Below are 15,289 nucleotides of genomic sequence, written 5' to 3'. Positions count from 1 at the left end.
TCACGGTAAATTTGGGATTCAAACCTACAACTATAGGTTTCCTATGTGACAACTCTGCAGAATGAATTTCAGCTCCAGACAGCATAGCCACCTGTGCCCCTTTCAGGTTCGGAAACCTCCGTTCGCTGACATGAATACTTCACTATCCTTTTTGGCATTCAGTAAGATTGACGCAAGCTAAAACTGTTTGACTTAAAAATATTCTACATACAACACCTAAAGCTGATGATAAATACAAGCAAGTATTTTTGTATTTCAAAAGAAAAGAAAACACCCCATAACAGTCAAAACATATTGAAAAGAGAAAATCAAAACTAGGTGAGATAGTCAATAAATAGGTTCTATAAATATTTGTAAAATACACACACACAATCATAACTATGTAATTGTAAGTGGCTAGGATAACCTTTTCGACAGTGTGCTACATCTCGGGCAACTGGTCTAATCTCACAACAACAGGATGTGACATTCTTTGTATGGACCGGTCAAACAGTTTATTGTTTCTGAGTCAAATGTCAGGTCCTCCTAGCCCAACATGGTGAGTCTAAACATCTAAACATATTTAGAGAAGGAAATTGGCTGCCCTTCCAATACCAGTGGCATTTTGACACGTCTTTTTCATTTCCGAAATTCAGTTGAATTGTAACTTGAAAAGACATTAGACATTTTGTTTACTTTCGAATCGTTTTTATACCTTGATTAGCTGAGTTTGTTGTTTAAGGCTGCACTCAGCAATATTTTAGGTATATGGCGGTGGTCTGTAAATAATCGAGTCTGGACCAGACAATTCAGTGATCAACATCATGAGCATCGATCCATGAAATTGGGTTACAATGACATGTGTCAACCAAGTCTGATCACCCGATCCTGTTAGTTGCAGCTTATGACAAGCATGGGTTGCTGAAGACCAAATATTTAGCACAAGTCAGCTCAAAGGCAGAAACAGAGGCAAACCAAAGGTATTTATTTAGGGGACAAAAGGCCTTCAATTATATGGGTCCCAGGTAAAACCATGGGATGTGAAAGAAATGTAACAAGCATTGTCACTAAGGTGACATAATCCCCCGCCGCAAATTATCAAATCAAACTTATAAAGTAATGAAAGTTTAAGATGAAGTTAAATGTCAACTTAACTTAGATGAAGTTAAATGTCAACTTAACTTAGGCTTTAAATGTCTACTTAACTTAGGCTTAGAATTAAACTGAACTAGACGATCAATAAGGCTTGAACTGTGCATGGGATATTTTCTTAAATCATTACCAACTTATGCATTTTTTGCTAGACATCCAGGGATTGGGATAGAGAACTTTCACAATGGGCCATTTTCAGGATTATTAGCCATTTTCTGAATTTAGAATGGGCCACTGCCCTTGTATCAATAGTAAACTTCAAAATTTTATTGGGCCGTTTTTTATTCCTGTGTGCGAAATGGCCCATGGCCCCTGCCTTTCCCAATCCCTGGACATCTACACAAAATTTGTTGTGCCTGCTTCCATTTTTTTATGCACATACACTGCAGAATTTCATGTCTGGTATTTCCCAATGTAACATTCTGATCTTGCACATGTAAGTGTGGATACGTTGAGATGAAACAGGTTGCAGTTGTAACACACGTGCAGATGTGGCTGCAACGACCTCCTCATCATTGTAAACAAGTCAGACTCTCCTGACAACAGCATCAACGTTCAGACCAGGCTCCAACGATGGCATTACAATGCAGAACATGCACAACCAACATATTGTGTGAAGTGCATACGGGACGTACAGCTCCTAGCACAGATGTACACTACATTAAATATTGACCGACTTCTTCAAAATCAGTCGCTAAATGGAAATAATGTGATGCAATTCCCTAATTTAACGGGAACCATATGTTTCTGTGATTTTTTCAGGTGAACAAATGACAACCTTTGCATATGACTGTAATAGGTTCCACTGCTGTGGCAGGATATGCTCACCTTTACGGGAACACCCATTATCCTCATAATCTGATAGTGATTCATAAACACACATGCTTATGATATAGTCGGAATTGTAAACTGACTCTGCTTTTCGCAGAGATTTCTCATGAATATGAAAAGGATCTTAACACTTCCATTAGAACATTCTACATAAGCATATCAGTCATATTTCTGATCAATATTACCAACACAACACAAAACTTGACACTAACTTTGCAATGGCATAGGACGACTAACCTGAAATTCATAAATTTATACTTCAATGAAACTACAACTAACGAGAATAAGAATTAACAGGAAATTATTGAAATACTTTCTCCGCAACAGGATGACCTACATTTCCATCCTCAAATAAACAATCCATTTTTTTGACAAACATGACATTTCAAGAAGCAATGATTACATATGCAAAAAAACATTGTTTTTTCAAATGAAATGTTAAGTGCTAATTCGTCATATTTGCTCAGGGCCATTAGATCCTTGAAACCGGAGCCATCGATAATGTAGCATAGCTCCATCACCTTGGAGCACTAGAACTGGCCGGTACTTCACGTTTTTTCCCCATGAGATTAGGTCCAGTTGAGAAAGACTTGCAATTCACTCTGATGTCATCAGACACCCTGGCCTCTCTCAAGGTAAAAGATACGAGGTTTCCGTGGCAGATGTTGTCAGTGTCGGACAAATCTTTACCGTGTTCAATCACTTGTAGTATCCAGGCGATAACAGTTTATCTTGATTATTGCTTCAAGCAAGAAGGTGACAGTATGGCTAGGGGGTTGTCTGTTTAACTGTCTAAAAACCAGAAGATCTGAATGTGAGAGGGTTTTACACTACTTAGAACAGTATTTCCCCATATCACACTGTGTCAGCTTGATGTGGAAATAAAGACCACAGGCTGTTGCCACTTTGAGGATGTTCATCATGTGTCTGTGTATGGAGCAGATAAACAAAATACAAATAATTATCTTCAGTTCCTGACACGACTGAGGGATGCAACTCTCCATTCTAACTATGAAATCACAAAATCCTAAGTATCAGAGTTCAGTCTGAAGAAATATGAATGTGTTGATAAAACATTCATGTGGTCAGCTGAAATGGGGTTTAACTTTGCATTCAAGATTACTGCAATAAATATAGCACAGTGCATGCATGGTTGTGTGCGAGTGTGCGTGCGTGTGTGTGTCTGCATGCGTGGGTGGGTGGGTGCGTAGCTTTGTACTAACCTGGACCAATGCCAGTTTTATAGTGCTATCTCTGTAGATCCCTTTGCCACAGTTAAATACGGATACCATAATGCTTAAGATCAGGGTGTGTTTCCACACGTGGGTAAATGTGTGAAGCCCATTTCTGGTGCTCAATATTGCTCAAATATTATTAAAAGAACCACACAATTTTAACCTTGTGGTTAAAGCGCTTCCTCATCACGACGAAAAACCCGGGTTAGATTCCAAATATGGGCACATCGTGTGAAGCCCATTTCTGGTGTCCCCCGCCATGATATTGCTGGAATATTGCTAAAAGTGGCGTAAAACTAAACTCACTCACTCACTCAATCATTGTGTACTGACACTCAGCTGACCTGTCCTTGTTTTATCCTCAAAATTCAGGCAGGATAACAATATAAGTTGTTCACTGGTCACGAGGGGGACATGGGTTAATGTACCCTTGATGTTTGTTATGTTCCCTGAGCGAGGGGAACATAAACAAACATCGATTATACATCAACCCATGGGCCCCAAGGGACCAGTGAACAATGTATTTATCTTACCGAACACCTTAATGTTAATTTTGAATTGTTTGAAGCACGGGTACAAATCTTTTTGTAGTCATTGCTAGATTTTGGTGACAAGAAAAACAGATTTAGAGTTATCTCCCTTCCATCGATTTGCATTCGCAAAACATCGGGAATTTCCGTACATCATACGTGATTCAATGTAATTCGAGATAAAGAATTACTACCACGAAGTACCAAATGAGTTGCCATTGACAGCGGGGTACATTGAAATGTTACTCGCTTGTAAGTGGTGTACACTGAAAGTAATAGAAGAACGCTCAGCCAATCAGAAAGCGACATTTATGTGTGAGGTAAGATAATAAGTTATGTCTTTCAGTATCGAGCACCTGAGATCGAAACACTGTACTACTGCTTTCTGGGCAGACACTCTATCCACTGACCCACAGAGGATGTCTACAAAACCTAATCAGTGACAGCACTAAAGCAGAGCCTGCAAACCATGGGATAAGCCTGAGTCCAGCAACCTAAGTTGTTCAGTACCAAACCATATCAGGCCTGTGTGCCCACCTGTGTTTCTAAGTTTCAAGATTAAGCCCTCTTCCTCCCAGCACCAACATCTCACACCTCACACACATGACCCTGTGATCTGCTTGTAAGATTCCCTCTTATCTTAATCCTCCTCCATATTTCACAAGTGACACGAGTATGTCAACAACTGCAGTGAACCCTACCTCAAATAAACATGTCAACATGCACCTCTTGTTTGCATTGTATATCATCATTCAAAACTGTAAGGTGTTATACATAAAGATATTCTAAAATTAACTGTAGCTATAAATCCCTATTGTCATAAATTTTACAGATTTTTAATACTTTGGGATATTTTCACAGTGTCCTTAAACTCATCAAATATACAACTCTCATGTAGTAAAAGCAGCCATTTTTTAACATCACTATATTTCATCTATGAGTTCTTTAACTCATTCTGAGTAGTATACTGAAATTAATGAACATATATGAAAACTAAATTGCGAGGAAATACATTCTTTTATCAAAATTAATCTTACCAATCCTTAATCCTTATAAACATAGCAAATAACCCAAATTATTCTCAGTGAAACTGGATTTGAGATCCTCAGCATATTACCTTCCTGACAATAGATTCCAATCCACACTGACTCTCCACAGTGTCTCTATCAGTCATTGGAAAGATGGACAGTCACATCAACCAACTGCGTAACCAACAACACATCTAACTACATCTCGACAAACTCCACACCTGACATCCACTACGATCAATACCCACAAAGTCTGTCACACATTAAACTCCCCTCCACAAGCGAGAAAAACATACCTGGACTGCAATGTAAATCCCATTTTGACATATCATGAGACGTGTAGTATCACCACTTCCATGACTTCCGTACAAGTACAATTCCTTAACGTACAAACATAACCGGCGTGTTCTCCATGGAGTAAAATCCACTCCACTGGGGTGAAATCTATGTGTATCTAGCGATGTTACACACGCTCTGTGTATCCCTTCAGTACGCGGTATTGTCACATATTTTAGTTGGTAAGGATGAGTGGTCCGCTGGCTTTATCGCTATCAAGCTAAGCAGTGAGTGTTGGACTGGGGCTGACGATTTACCTGGGGAACTGCCTTCAAGCGCACCAGGCTTGATCGGCGTCTATAACCTTACCTCCATTCATTGCAGAACTGTGTATAGCGTTTGTGGCTGTATGAGAGTTTAATTTCCCGTAACACTTTGTGTACATGCTGCATGCCATGAATTTTCAACAGCATTGAAACTTTGTAACATTGTGTAGAAAGATAGTTTTTATTCTAAATGCATGTACATCTGCAGTGTTTGATATTTATCATATTAGTCATGTTGTCCTTGCTTTTACCCATATAATGAAAACAGTTTAAGATTTATGGGGTCCCTCGATTAATATACCATAGAAGAACCTAAAGACCCTAGATTCCTTTGTTTCAACCACTGACATCTTCATATCATTCTTGATGATTATTGCATGATAAATAAGGCAAAATATTATAATTATTATTAATAATAATAATAATAATATGGACATTTGTAGAGCGCAGTAGTAACTCCACACCTCAAGGGCATGCTCTTTGCGCAACAGTAAATATGTACACTATATACAGGAAGAAGTGTTATAAGATTTAGTTGTGGTTGAACAAGAATGTTTTGAGTCTTGATTTAAAGATGGAGATGGAAGGAGATGACTTGACATGGAGAGGTAGTGAGTTCCAGAGGGAAGCTGCGTGAACGCTGAAAGATCTGCTGCCAAAAGTTTGCAACTTGTATTTTGGGACACTGAGAAGACTTTTGTCTTGAGATCTGAGAGACCGCGCTGGAGTGTAGGGTGTTATAAGATCTTGCATGTAGGAGGGCGATTATTATCATAAGTGATCAGTTTCACCACCTTTGACCACCTGTAAGATTATAGATGTTCATCAAATCATGATAACTATACATTAAAAAGCACAGTGAAATGATAATTTAAAGGAAGGTATCAAGCAATATCAGAAGGCTGGAGAACCTCAAGTACCACATGACATAACTACATCAAAATGGAATACCCATTCTACACACATCACCACTACATCACATTGGACTACAAAAGCCAAGTGTGCCACAAATAGATAAATACTGTATGTATAAATATGAAAAATATAAATGGTCAATTAATGACAATTAGCCAATGTTATCTGACAAAACAAATTTGACTGGTGCAGCGTTGTTTTGGAAATAAGATGCATGAATTACAATGTAATTGCTACCATTAAGATAAAACACTGTCCTGCCCAGCTTATCTGTAACTAATGGCAACAATATTTTCCTTGCCTGAGTGGTTATCTGCAGAATCCCAACTAATATTATAATCATTAACATGCTCAAAAAGATTATGATGCTACAATAACACACTGAAGACCATTAAAGTGTGGCAATAAGAACAGAGTTCATGAAACTACGCTGTGAGAGTCACATTTTTCCTGACTCATTTGTCACTGTGTAATATCAATCAACTGGGCCACTGATTTCAAATAACTGGCCCTCTACAATTTTAGCCAGTCACGGGCCAGAGGACCAGCTGCTCTAAAGCACCCCTGTAGCGTTCTTCATCACTCCAGATATCAACACAATAAAGGGATGTGTGGTTTAGAAACTGGTACAAGTCCTATAGGTATTGTATGTACTGTTCTATACAGTCATGTTCTGAGAAAAGACAAACACTTGTAAATATAAGGAAGATGTTCCCATGGCATGAGCATGAAATGAGCCCACTCAGATACAATGTCACAGTTTCACATGACCCATGCAAACACAGAATACCAACTCTCAGCAAGACAGGTTAATACAGATTTTAACATATCACAGAATATCACATCATTTTCAGAAACTGAAGAAAAACAGCCATACCAGAGTATGGTAGATTTGCTTGGAATTTTAGCTTCTGTACGAGACTTACTTGAACATATTGCATGATTTTATGGTTATTCAACAAGCATTGTCACTAAGGTGACATAATCCCCCGCCGCAAATTATCAAATCAAACTTAAAAAGTAATGAAAGTGAAGATCGTAATTTAAGATGAAGTTAAATGTCAATAAAAACATAAACCAGTCAACCTCTCTTGATATCTTGCTCTGTAGTTGTTCAAATATTTTCAAGACTCACTTTGACCTTGACATGAATGTCTAAGTGTATGAAATATGCAAAGATAGTAATAAAGAAATTGCTTATTGAAAAATATTCAAGGGAAGTCTTGAAAGTCTATGGAGAAAATCCAGTGAACTGTTCTTGAGATATCTCGCTGACAATCTTAACACGCAGTTTAACATGTTGAAATCTTCAAAGTGTCACCATGACCTTTAAAATTATGTGAAGTTCACCAAAATCGACTGGGCTCTGCGCCTTCCCTAGATAAAGCTTGGTGTTGAATATGAAGAAAAGCCATTGAACGGTTCTTGAGATATCTCGCTGACAAGGGTAAAACGTTAAAGTCCCCTCGTGACCTTGAAATGAAGGTCAAGGCAACCAAACCTTTGGAAAGGACTGGGACACTTCTTTTACTGTGATGAACCTAGGTACCAAATATGAAAAGAATCCAGTCAACAGTTCTTAAGATATTCCAATTCGTACGGATGGACGGACGGACGGAGCCTAATACTATATCCCCCGCTTCGCGCGGCGGGGGATAATGAATGCTTGAAGTCACATAGTAGGGGCGTCACAATACACCTACTTCACACACAGACACATGTCACATGGTATGAACAGAGTAACTTTTGCCAACGAACATCCTGTTAAAATGGGTGCAGGTTCAACACGTCCACAAAAGATTAAACTACAAATATACAATCCAAAGGTTATGAAACATTTGCAGGATACATTTAATAAAAATAATATTAGATGCTATTAAATCATGGTCTGAAAATAATATCAAAGAAATTAATGATGTTTGAATCAGATTAGAGGGAGTGAGCAGGTATAGATTTAGCAATATTCCAGCAATATCACAGCAGGAGACACCAGAAATGGGCTTCACACATTGTACCCATGTGGAGAATCAAACCTGGGTCTTCAGTGTGACGAGAGGACACTTTAACCACTAGGCTACCCTAATGTCCCCCGATTAGAGGACACCTGCTAAACCTGAATATAAGTGCTTAGATGGGGCTCCATTAATTCTTATTGTGACTTGTTTTCCGACCATGCACTGAATGATCTACTTTCAGATCTCCAACATCCATCACGCAGCTATCACATCTAAAATGAAACATCCAAAAATATATGTCCGTCACTTGGCGTTAATAATGTCTGCCTGTACAAGAAACTCCATAAAACATGACCACTGTACCAACAAATGATGCAAGATGCTTCTACAATAACCACACACTCAAATTGTGTGGAGCTTCACTTTGCTACGATGAAAGGTGACGTCACTAGACTTAGACATCCATTCACTAAAGCCGAATGACAGGTGATACAACCTTTCCCGATGTGATGAGATAGCAGGTTTGTAAACAGACCGAGTGTCTTTACAGCCTTTTTCCCCTCTGTTGAAATGTTCCCGGTAATGAATGACATTTTATCTACTTTCAGGCGAAAAAATACATGGTTGGCTGTAAGCAGTTTCGTTTTAAATGTTTGTCATGGTGAGGAAACTTTTCACAAGATCGATCTGTACACGATTTTTAAAATCAGCCTTTTGCTTGCATTTATCAATGAAGCCCAATGATTATATCTGATTCAGAAGGCTTTAATTTCTGCAAAAATAACACCAACAACAATATGCAGGAACAGGCTTGCATCTTCAGCTCATTGTCAAAACTTGTTAAAAAAGTAATTTAGTTGACATAGCACCTCTTAAGAAACTGTCAATACACCATTTTGGCAAAAGTGAAGGAGCAGTTTATTTGTGTAAATAATAGGCAAAAAGTGCAATCTGTAGTTTTATTTTTATTAGAACAGAAGTGTTGTAATTAACTATTAAACTTAGCATGCTTTAATGCACAAAGATTGAGTGAGTTGGGTTTTACGTCACTTTCAGCAATATTCCAGCAATACCACGAAGGGGCACCAGAAATCCGCTTCACACATTGTACCCATGTGGGGAATTAAACCCTGGTCGTCACCATGATGGCATCCCCCTTAAAAAAAACACCAAGCTACCCCACCACCCCTAATGCAGGCAGAAGGGCACTACAACAATCCTTGACATGTATATGGAAACATTAATTTGATCTTCAGTGTAACTCTGCCTTGGGGACACGTAGCATAGCAGCAGAAAATAGATTGTTTGTACAAATACAGTTAATAACTATGTGAGGATTTTATATTTAATCAGTTATTCTTCTTCCACAAGACACCAGACACAGTATCCTCCATTTTGTTCATCATTGTCGGAAAGGTGAAAAACAAACTCATACTGAAATACTGACCACATGAATTCATGATATGATAAGTTCTCTGTCTGCCATAAACACTCAGAAATGTTCCACTTTTGGTCAATGATTGTGGAAATATGTGTATCACACTACTTAACATTTAGTGACAAAATCTCAGTGATGGTACGGCAGACATTATAAGGGCTTTACAGACACACACTTACACATATTATGTGCATGCAGAAAAGAAATGCTCATTGAAAATGATGAAGTAAATATCGTAGTTTGACTTTTGAATCAATTACAGAAAAATATCATTCTTTCACTAAAATTTGAGGACAGTACCACAGAATATTACAGTTCCTAACACTAACTGACTTGCAGGCTAATCTTGAAAAACCAAGTTGTCCTCTTATTACAGCATACATAAGTCCTGAGATTTTGACTGACAGTTTAATTACTGCAGCAATTCAGCTCTAATAATAAGCACAATTTTAAGTAATATAATACAGTATTTTGTATATTGTAATGTGTTATGAAAACAATTATATTCTATCGTAATACTAATGACACTGTAAGTAAAATACATAATGCATCTTACCTGCCTACAGCTGACATTCGAACAGATATTGCCTCATCCTAGTTTCTGCCCGTCTGCTCTGACATGCAGACACAACACAGCCATTTTGAATATTAATACTCAAGTACAATACATAAATCCATCAACAGCTCTCTTCAATTCACTCAACACACCTATTAAGGCCAACAATAATGGTTACTTGATACAGATTTTTGACCAGCCGTTGGGAACACACAAAATCGTTCACTGGTGTTTTTCAGTTCATTCATGCCTGCGAGTCAACCACCACAAAATCCATGTTAATCTGTCAACAAAGCTGAATAGCTCAGGTAAAAGTTTGCAGTGTATGGCCCATGCTTTTCATAAAATATTGGCGTCTGTTTGTCCACAATCGTAGCTATGCTCACAAGAACAGACAGCTACTCCTGGAGAAAGTGGATTTGCTTCACGGCCAATTAGACGTCTAGGGGCCACACTGACCCACAAGCGAGTTGCCATCTGACACAAATGGCGACAATTATTCTGCAATATTCAACAAGTATTCCATCCTATTGTTAACCATCTTCTCTGTAACATCAATAGTTAATAAACCATCAAGAGTAGAGTACAAAGCTGTCTGTATTGATATTACGATCCTTTCATCATCTTCCATATGTTAGATTCACTGACAGTTTGATCATTGTGATACTATGTACAAGATACGAGTATTAGGTCACATATTAGTGTTTGCAGGTATACTATTTATACAAGGACCCTTAAAGCTTTTATCGGGGCTATAATAAAGACAAACATCTTAATTTCAACAATCTTTTCACATACAAATAATTTTCTCTTTTAATACTTAGAGTTTAAGGGAGCAGTGTTAAGGAAGGTGTCATAGTGGCCTTGAGATTTGCTCCTATTGTATTTTGAACATTCAATGTGAGGGTTATAAAAACAACCCTTCCTATGCTTATATTTGAACACTGCTATTGTATACACCTCCATAGAAGGGAAGTTTTCACAAATGGTATCACGTATCAAGCACAATTTTACTTGAGATTCGCGAAAAGTGTGAGTTGTGAACACCCAAAATGGGCTTCATGCATCCAAGTGAGGAATCAAACAGGGGCCTTTGGTGTGTTTAGCGAATGCTGTAACCACAAGGCTACCCAAACACCCTAAATACACAAAGCCCAATTTGGTATTTTCCCTGAAATACATTTTTCTCCTGCTCAAGACTTAAAAGCCTAATTTAAAAAAGATAATTTTCCACACGGGACATAGTGTACATATCGGCAGGCAGGAAATGTCCAGCTTTAAATAACCGCCACGCAATGACGCCATGTCTCTGTAGCTAACACGCATTTTCTATCATATTCACTTACATCAATACACCTCCTTGACATAATATCCACACAATCACAGATATCACTAACAACGAGAACAGGTCGGTAGATTTCTAATCAATCTATGCATTAATTGCAATTCCTTCAAAACTGATTCATCAATAAACTCAATTACAACCCTCAAATCCAATTTGAAACCACTAAATTTGCAGACTTCTGAGGCCAATACTATAACAATGGTGTCTATTAGACCAACCGACTCTCTCGAGTCTCCGCCAGTCAATAGCATCCAGTAAGGAGAAAGCCATTGACAATACAGATTACCTAACAACTACCTGTCTTTAGAGAACCTTATGAATGATTCAGCGACTATTGATAGGTCATATGGTGCACCATCTGTGTACAACTTACCTTACAACTAACTAATGACATAATCAATATAACACTGGCGGAGAACTACAGGGGTTTTATGCAACAGTGATGTCTACACTACGGTTCCTATTTATCGACATATGTACACATATTTCATCACCTGCTGTTGGATTATGATAAAAACATGGTGAAGATTGACACAGCTCTGTCACACTTTGTCATATGTGGTTGAACTGACAAACGTTTGTCCTTTATGCTAGATTTCACCCTTTTGATCCTACACATTTGCATTATCAGTTTTACAGATGCTGTTTAGAATTGGTTCTCTCGTAAATATAGTAGTCTCTGGAAATAGGGCTAAATGTTAGGGATGTCATGATACATAAGTTTCATGAATCGATACACATCACGACACCTATTTTCACAGCATTATTGTATAAATTTAGTTACAAATTGAACATTAATATTTCATATTTTATAATTGTCAATGAAAAGATCAACATTTTTTATTCTCAGAGATTAAAAAGTTCTAATTTCCCATCTTTGTGCATGAAAAATAATCATTTATAACTCTCATAACATAAAAAACATGATACACTTGCAAAACATAAACGATACATAAACATATTTAAACTGATACTTTCAAAACTAAATATCGATAGTTTTAATGTATCGATAATTGTATCGTCTTAGAAAAAGTATCGATGTATCGTGGCATCATTACTAAATGTGCCATATCTTTCTTACAAATATCAGCTGATAAAATAAAAGCAAATTGATATTGATCACATAAATTAGAGACAATATATTTGCTGGTTAAATAGTGATGTATGACGTCTGCAATAAATCACTTTTTTTAAAACTAGCTTTAGATTAGTTGCAATTTCTGATAGTTATTTCTCAGTATGTTACAAATTCATTTCAATGGTTTCAATCTATTTTGATACAGTTTGAGCGAATGATGTCTTTCAACACAATCACAATATTAAATCTAATCTTGGTGAATCAGGGCATGACAAGTAACTGGTTGATAGCATAAGCATATATGGAGAAGGACTGGTGTTGTGGCACCAACCCAGACAAACATGTTGGGAATTGAACCCTGGTTTTAGGTATGACAAGCAAAAGCTCCAACCATTAGGCCTCACCTCGATGACTGTAAAGACCAACTTGTAACTGGTTGAATTATTATTGTTACAAACAATAAACACAATCAGCTTGTCAGCACTCCATTTGCAATGTATGCCTGAAGCAACGCATTATTATTACAATGATCTATGGATCAGTGTGCCCTCAATATTTCATTCTCAGCTCCCTGAAGAAAATACATCCCATAACTGAGTGAGTATATTTTTACGCTGCTTTTAGCAATATGTCAGCAATATCACAGTGAGGGACACCAAAAATGGGCATAACACATTGTACCCATGTGGGAAATCGAACCCAGGTGTTTGGCGTGACGAGCGAACGCTTTAACTGCTAGGCTACCCCACCAACTTCACATCACATACGGAGAATAAATCACACTGCCATCTCATCCTACCAGGTATCCATTAACTGCTGAGTGAACAGATTAGTGGCATGGGCAGGTGTTCACGCTATCAACCACTGTATGCCTGCTCCAATACCATGCTGGAGAAATATGTTCTACTATGACATTTAACTCTCTTTATGTGATTGCTGAAATCGTCATCTAATATTAACATACAAGTGTCATATTATCAGATAACAACACCAAACAGGCAAAACTGACCCAACAAACTGGTTTCAAATTACAGCTTAATCACTGATATTTTCCAGAAATAATGCCACAAAATCAACATGATACAGACTTTGCTGCGCCCAGGAGGGTAAATATCTCTGCGAATAAGGTCACGCGATAACCGTGGTTCTCTAGCAAAATATCAAATCCAATAGCTGATAAACAGCATATTGATCCTCTTGCAGCCTGGATTTCGCATTTGCTGTTGGCAGAATAACGGCTCTTTAACGAGCAAGAAATACGCAACTTCATAAGGTAAATTTGATATTTACGAGTAAAATATGATAATATATTGTTGACTACTCCGTTTCAATCCATGACATCGGTGCAATTGTAATTCAGCGGTGTTAAATTCCTCGTCAGATTTGTGTTTTCACTGAAAAGGCAATTCCATTATGGATAAATGATCAGAATGATGTTTCTGTAATGGAATATCAATGTCTAAGAAGTTTCGGTTCCAAAGAACAGGGTTGATTCACTACGTTCAAATAATCTGTTCAACTGGTTTTCTTATAATTCCAATCTGTCACGATCTCATTAAAGAAAAGAAGAGGAACCAACATCTGATACCCTGATAAATATCTTTCAAAACCAAGGTGCTTTCTTTAAGATATTTAGCCATATAAGGTAGTCCAATACCTTTAACGGCTGATCAATCTTTCACTGCTTCCTCTTTCTTCATCCATTGCCCTGAATAACCTTTTAAGGCATTTTTCAATCATGTATATTTCCTCTAAAACCTTAAACTTTTTTCTGCACCCATCACATATTACTCCATTTCTTTCTTTCATTCATTTCTTTCCTGTTTACTGGCAATGATTGAAACATTTTCTTCATGTATTTAATTTTGATTTATCCATCCATAAAACCATCCATCAATCTCCATCCATTTGTCGAAGCATGAAAGTCAAAGGGTCTTTCATAACCTAATTTTTAAAGTCAAACACTACAGAAGCAAATCTCAAGCCCCCAAGGACCCTTTGATTTTGTGAACTGCCATTCGCCCAGTACATTGACCCATCAATCCATCCCTCCAATTACCCAACAAATTCTTTCTTTCATCAAATGTGAGTGAGTTGATTTTTAATGTCACAAACTGTGTTCATTCATATCATGGCATTGACACAAGGTGAAGATGTTGACACACATGGTAGGCAGTGATTGAAATTAAACATCAAAGACAAGGGTGCAATTTAAACCTTCAATTGTAAGGGCCCCTTGTACACTTGCAGTAGTCCTTAAGGCAATAGCTGTTAGTTTCAATCATGGGTATTAGAATATATATGTGATAAGAACAAGTTGATCCCATGAAAGTCTGACCCTTATCAAAACTTGCCTATTATGTGGATAAAACTTCTCTACATAAGGAGACCTAAACTACTCAAAAAGCAGAAATCAAACTCTGGGTATGCACGATACAGGGTGAGTCTGTACCTGCCAACTTTCACAGATAGTATTTCATTATGCTACTCTGGCTGTGAAATAAGGAAAGCCTGACAATATGAATCATCTAATGTACCATACAGTCACGCGATTCATAAACTTACTTTTACCACAAACCTTCTATTTGAATCACAGCATCTTGATTTATTTGATGGCATTTTAGAAATTTATGAATAATAAAAGG

At 37.5% G+C, this 15,289-nt stretch overlaps 1 protein-coding gene across 1 annotated transcript in view; it reads right to left on the bottom strand.

Moving 5' to 3' along the window:
* Positions 1 to 5,317, bottom strand: part of LOC124285799 (contactin-associated protein-like 2) — a 138,639-nt gene extending 133,322 nt beyond the window's left edge. The window contains 1 exon segment of the mRNA XM_046722066.1: positions 5,052 to 5,317. The gene's annotated coding sequence lies outside the window, so the exon portion shown is untranslated.
* Positions 5,318 to 15,289: the final 9,972 nt, after the last annotated feature.

Source organism: Haliotis rubra, unplaced genomic scaffold, assembly GCF_003918875.1.
Source record: "Haliotis rubra isolate DU_JTF1 unplaced genomic scaffold, ASM391887v1 Scf37, whole genome shotgun sequence".
In the NCBI taxonomy this organism is placed as follows: Eukaryota; Metazoa; Mollusca; class Gastropoda; order Lepetellida; family Haliotidae; genus Haliotis; species Haliotis rubra.
Note: the sequence above shows the minus strand (reverse complement) of the source record. Positions and strands in the feature narration are given on the sequence as shown.